Source organism: Castor canadensis, chromosome 1, assembly GCF_047511655.1.
Source record: "Castor canadensis chromosome 1, mCasCan1.hap1v2, whole genome shotgun sequence".
Classification (NCBI taxonomy): Eukaryota; Metazoa; Chordata; class Mammalia; order Rodentia; family Castoridae; genus Castor; species Castor canadensis.
This window is the reverse complement of record NC_133386.1, coordinates 49,078,992-49,086,197: the sequence shown is the minus strand read 5'-3', so window position 1 is coordinate 49,086,197 and position 7,206 is coordinate 49,078,992.

The following is a 7,206-nucleotide window of genomic DNA, read 5'->3' as shown; positions in this document are numbered from 1 at the left end:
AAACGCTGGCCAAGGAGTACCAAGAAGTGCCAGCAACCACCAGACACTGGAAAGAGATATGGAATGGTTGCCTTCCCAGAGTCTCAAAAGAATGAGAAAATAAGTACCTGTTGTTTGAAGTCACCTAGTTGGCAATATTTGGTCACAGCAGCCTAGGAAACTAATATAACCACAAAATCTAAACTACCTGGCACTTTACACACACATGTGGCTGAGCTCTGGCAGAGGGGATTGTGCCCCAAAAGAACATTCACACAGGATACACTACTCACTACTCCAGACCAACTCAACCAGGGCAATGCTGGCCTTGATAAGGGCACAGAAAGATTAAATGACTACAGGAACATTATCAGAGAGGGCAGTGCATACAAATCATGCTCTTACTTAACTTACAGTTTTTCTGTTCCTTTGTTTTTCTCCTGTGGTACTCGAATTTGAACTCAGGGCCTCGCACTTGGTAGGCAAGCACTTTACCACTTAAGCCACACCTCCATCCCTTTCTGCATATTTTTCTTGATAGGGTCTCACATTTTTGCCAGGGGCTGACCTCGGCATAGCTTGGATTACAGAAACTCATCACCATATTCAGTTTGTTTGTTGAGATGAGGGACTCAATAACTTTTTTCCCCCAGGCTGGCCTGGAACGGAGATCCTCCCAATCTCCACCTCTTTGGTAGCTGTGATTACTGGTGTGTGCCACCACGCATGGGCTCCAGTTTGTTTTACTCTCATGAAATTAAAGAATGCTAATTATGTATTTTAGTTGCTGATCACACATTATGCGGTTGCACTGCATTAATTTCAATAATGGCACAGATTCAGGGGGGACTGGAAGGCTGTTAGCTGACTCTCAACAAGGAACGGTACACTATAACTAAGCCTGACTACGGTACAAGTAGAATGCCATCTTCCGAGCTCTGGGAGGCACCACTGCTGTCACTACAGAAGCTAACAGCAGTTCTTTAAACATTTTTAAACAGAAGCACTCAAAAAATACATGCGGCCTGGCAGAGTGGCTAAGCCTTAAGATCCCCTGCCTAGCAAGCACAAGGCCCTGAGTTCAATTCACACTGCTGCCAAAAAAAGAAAAACTATATGTGGACAGATTAATTGAACATTCACTTTACTAATGAGTAAGTTTTAAAGACCATTTGGGTTTCTGATGAATTTCTGTCACATTTGATTGTAAGAATCTCCATTGCTTCATACTAGACATAAAAACACAATCTGGCATTCATAAAATAGTTGCTCCCAATAATCACTTAGTTTTTGTGTAATCTGAGTTTGTTTGACTCAGATTCTTTTCTCTTGGCCTAATTATTCAGGCAAAAAGGAGGAGACATATCAAGTAACAAGAGGAAGAAACATCATATGTATTTGTGATTCAAAAATAGCCACATTGCTGGCTATGTAGGTCTGGGAACTCTGTGCCCAGGATACCATACAATTCAAACGGAAGCTCACATTGCAGTTAAGAAGCAAATTATAATTTGCCTGGCATGCCAGAGAGAACTTCAAAGACTTTGCTGATTCCTACATAAGCCACTATGATTTTTCAAGCAGAGCTGAAGGTTCAAATTTTGTTTGATGAGCCCCTTGCTTCTTCTTGGCTGAGAAAGAAACAAGGCTACCAAGCAGGCAAGTTACACTGTGCAAAGCTCCCTTCCAAATGTTCTCCAGGAGAGCAGATCTGGGTCAGCCAAAGAGGCCTTGATTACACAGTGAAAAGCTGGGGCACCAACATCTTCAGAGGACTGCTTCCAACCTCTGTGGCTGGGCACCAGACTCCAGGGATTCTCCATGCACTTGTGGCTGCCTCCTGCAAGAAGGAAGACAGAGGGCAGGGAGAAGGGGGGAAAAATGACCCAAACATTGTATGCACATATGAATAAAAGAGATAAAAAAATAAAATAAAAAAGAAGGAAGAGAGAGGCTTACCTGCTTGAGCTCAGGGGCTTCATGTGAGCAGCACATAGGCCAGGAGCAAGCAGTAAAGACACTAAGGCTGACATGCAATAATTTTAAGTGTTCAAAGCATTTCCTAGATGTAGAATAGCAAAACAAAGAACAGGGATGGTGTTTAATGCAAATCACCTTTTGTACCATGTCTCCCAGGATCCATTGACCAGAGGAGAACCATAGACAACAAAAGTAAGAGACAAAGGTATTCTGTGAAAGATGAGTACCACATGTGCTCACTCATATTTGGAATCCAGATCTAAAGAAAAAAAAGGACATGGACACAAATGGGGGACTATTTGTGGGGGTAGCAGTGGAAGGTGGAGGGGGAAGAGAGGGTGAGGAGGGGACAAGATGACCAAGTTCAATGTATGTATACATGAAAAAGTCATAATGAACCCACTCTTTTTATCTACTTATTTTTGGGGATGCTGAGGTTTGAATTTACTAGGCAGGTGCACTACCACTTGAGCCACACACCCCCAACCCAATAATGAACCCATTCTTTAAAAATTGTAGGAAATATTAAAAAGGGGAAAGATGGAGGGAGATAAGAAAGAGTAATAGGAGGAGCAAATGTGCTCAAAATATCAAACCTCCTGCAATGTACAATTAATATGCACTAATAACAAATGTAGGAAAAAGCTATTTTGCATACCGACAAAATGACTTCACCGGCATAGGAGACTTGACCCAAGTCCCATCTACTGAATCTCCTTCTGACTGGATGAACATTTAAATGGCTGACCACCCTAGGAATTGCATTTTTTGACCATTTCATTGAATCTGACCTCACAGGCATTAACTGCATCTTGTTTGAGGAGCTGTGCCTAAGGAGTACGCAAAGAAGAGGCAGAGGTTGTTAATGCTCTCTTGGTTTTCTTGTTGTGAAAGAGAACTGGAGTCCACACCTACTAACTTTAAGGACAGTAGCTGGAGACTTATGTATGCTCAGGGAACAGAATACACCCAGCTTCCTCCTGACAAGTTCACGGTGCATATGATGATTAGGATTCATCATTAACCCTGAATCTTCCCTTACTGCCCTTAGCTTAAGTTTTGTTAACATAACTCTGGTTTTACTTATTTCAAACTTTTCTTCCTGTGTGTGTGGTCATACTGGAGTTCGGGGTCTCATGCTTGCTATAAGGCAGGTACTCTACCACTTCAGCTTTGCCCCCAGCTCTTTTTTGCTTTGGTTATTTTTCAGCTATGGTCTTGTTTTATGCCCAGACCAGCCTAAATGCATCCTCCTACCTATACCTACCACATAGCTGGGATTACAGATGTAAGCCACCAACCATGGCCTTCAAATTTACTTTACTGAAATTCACAAACTTATGCTATGAAAATACTCAATGACAAAGTCACAGTGTACTGACAGTTACTGGAACAACCATCAGTATTTTAAGAGTTGTGCATAATTAAACAACTCTTATTTTGAATCAGGCTTGGTGGTACATGTTTGTCATCCTAGCACATCAGGAGGCTGAGACAAGAGGATCACGAGTTCGAGGTCAGCCTGGGCTACATAGCAATACTCTGTCTCCAAAAGACAAACAAAAAAATTTCTATTTCGCTGCAACATTACATAAGAAAAGTGCTAAACTTAATTATAATGAAGTTATGCTTTTGGGTCTTTAATGAAATATAAAATAAGATGAACTTTTATGGCTTTATTTTGTAGGAGCAGTTTAAAATTATTTTAAAATTTTGTCAGAAGTTTGACTTATGTGAGGCCTTTACAGAAATATTAGGTTAAAATAAAATCCTAAATTTCCATCAACGCTTTATGGGTTAAAGTCAGGTTTGCAACCATTTAGTGAGAATTTCCTATATGCAGGTCCTTGGGATAAATCTCAAAACAATTCTTTAAGACAATGATCCTATGACGCCATTTCTCAGATGAGGAAAAAGAGTATGTATCTAGTCTCAAATGACAAGCAAGAAAATGGCAGAGCCTAGACTCAAACCTAAGCTTATTTGATCCCAAAACTCTCAACTGCTACTCCATACAGATCCCTGCCTCGTTGTGTGTTCACGTATTAGAAGGATAATGATAACTATGAGGATTGTAATTGTTATAACTTATCTTTTTCAACAATTTCATTCAAAAGTGGAGGAAATGTAAACCTGCAAAAATAAAATTTGCAGATATATATGCATCAAAATATTTCTCAAAGAAATTTTGTGTATCAACACATTATTAATAGATTGCTGCTAACAAGATTTTTAATTAGCACTCAGGATAAAAAGAGAGAGAACCTGAAGAAAGCTCATTACCCCATTTGGATTTTCTATGAGAAGGATGGGATTAAAAATAATCTAATGCAAATTTTTCAAATTGTTGTTTACCCTTAATATCTCTCTATGGACTCTCAGCTAAGCCTCAAATGAGATGTCCAAGGGAGAAGATTAAACAGTTCTGTCTTGTAAAATATTTAAGGAAAGGCATAGATTAAGAAAAGATAGTTGTAAGAAAAATAAAATGTAGGAATACAGTATTTGCTTAATCATGTAAAAGTCTAAGAGTTAATTAAAGTTGACATCAATTAAGAAATGTAACCCTACCTTTCCCGAGAGAGACAGGTTTCCTGCAAGAAAAAGACAACTATTCACATGAAATCACCATTTCTACTATGGGCCTGTTGACTTTCAGTAATTCCAAATCAGCTTTTCTTAGAATTTCTCTGGGAATTCTGCCCAAGGGAAAAGTACAAAAACTGGGTTCATGGCAAATCTTTACTTTACAAATGAGTGAACTGTTTTTCTTATTTCAGTTGCACTTTCAAATCTATTCAAAGGTGTTCATCAACCCCCTCCCATGCCAAGATGGTAAGTGGAAAGGAAAACCACTGAGGATCGACTCCATGTTGGGTCCTTGGCTACTGAACATGTGATCTCAACACATTAACCATGTCTCTTACCTATTTTCATTCAAAATTCAAGAAGAAATTTCTTGCAAAGCACAGGTAATGGTAACAACAACAGAAATATCTGGATTACTAATTTTTTTTCCCGTTAGGAATTGAAACCAGGACCCTGTGGATACTAAGTATGTCCCTAGCCTTTTTTTTTTTTCTCTCTCATTTTCAGACAGGGTCTCAGTAAATTAATTTCCCAGGCTAACCCTGAACTTGCAACCCTCCTTCTTCTGCCTTCAGAGTGCTGGGATTACAGCTGTACTCTACCACACAGGCCTCTGTAACTATTATTGAATTTTAACAACTCTTTATGGCAAGAATTTTTATCCACATTTCACAAGGGATGAAACTTTGGCTCAGAGAAACTTAGTCAACTGTACAAGGCTACAACATAGCTGTCAAATACTTGAATCTGAAGTTGAACTGATGACTTCAACAGTGCAGTCCCACTAGAACATATGTGCTTCACCCCAAAAGTGATAAATTTCCTAAAGAACAAGTATTAATTTTAGAAGCAGCCAAAAGCATAATGAATACAATTATATTTTGAAAGCAAGTTGAGCACTGAAATGCATAATGTATCTGGAAGGTGTATTACTAAAGAAAAGCATCCAAGAAGGTAATACAGTTTCTAGTCATAAACTCATCATAGTAAAATGCATCTATAAAGTATTGAGACAGTTTCTTTTTTTTTCTTCTTAACAAAAGAAAAGCTATGTTTAATTACATACATAGACTTGGGAATTCCACAAAAATATGTAGTCTGTGAGGCCAGTCCCAAAAGAGTATTCTGATAAAGTGATAATTTCAAAGAACAGTTACACATTCCCATGTTCTGATACAATCACAACTTCTTATTCTTGCCCGCTTTATGTATAGATATTCACCATGATAAGAATTATACAGGTATTTGTAACATGACATAAGCTATATTTTAATGCTTCATGAAATAATCTGGAGAAACTCATTAAGGACTTAATAAATAATTAAGTAAAAAGACATAAATAAAATAAAACTTATAATTACTAGTTCTTGTCCAAGAGGAAATTTAAATTACAGAGAAGAGTTTAATAAGTTTTCACTCAGTGGCCCAAACCGTTTCTCTGTCTAGAGATTATATGAACACATTCTATAACAAGAGACGGGTCTATAAAATAGTCCAGTGCGTGTGTGTCGGGGGCTATTTGTGGGAAGAGGAATGTAAGTGAAGAATATGAAGGTGAGGGAATATGATTGATAGGCTTCATATACAAAATCGAAAGATGAAAACTCTTACAATTGCTTTAAGTGGGACGGGGAGGGGATCGAAGGGGAGAGATGGTAGGGGTGAGCTAACCAATGTACAATGTATGCCTATTCAGGATTGTCACAATGAATCCCTCCTGTATAACAAATATATCCTAATGTAAAATAGTTTTTTAAAGAACAGAATTTGGCTTTTTGAAAAGACTTAGAGCAGGGCTATGCACATAGAAATTTTAGTCAATAAATACCTTTTTCAAATTGGAAGTCCCAGCACCTTTCCTGTCTACCTATCAAAATCCCACCTGTTCCTCAAAACCATAATAAATTCTGATCTTGTATAGTCAAAAAAAAGGAATCCTTTGGAAATCTGAAATTTTAATAAGAAATCTTATTAAATACACTATTTTGATTTACAATCTTATTATGGAATTTAAAAAAATTTGTATTCTACATTTGGATTGTCCATATATGTTTTCTTAATAAACCACAATAAGAGGTAACATTCCATCATTTTTATCTTTAATTAAACTTCTTTGGCTTACCAATCATGTAATTCCATTAAAACAAAAAAAAAGAACAGATTATAAAAAGGCTTGGAAGCTAAGCAAGGAGGAATAGATAGCTCCCAAGGAGTTGGAAGTCCATTTTTGATCAGGGAAATATTGGAGAGACATTTGTAACATACAATGTTCTGGAAAGAGAAGAGAGATGATGGAGGAGATCATTTCAACAGAAAGTATGGAGAACTTTGACTTGGTTTTCACCCTGAGAAGAGACAGAATACCAGAAGTGTTTGTAGGAGGGAAACAAACATAACTGTACAAGGATGATCTGTGAAGTCTTCTGAGTTTAGAAATCATACAATGATGGCTGGTGGAGTGGCTCAAGTGGTAGAGTGCCTGCCTAGCAAGCATGAGACCCTCAGTTCAAACCCCAGTGGTATCACACACACACAAAAAAATTAAAAATCATACAATGAGAATCCCAGCACTCTCCCTGCTACTCAACTATTTTTGTATCTGGTAAAGTCTAACCAAAGAGAATTTGTAAGGGGATAAAGGCAAAATATGGGAACATG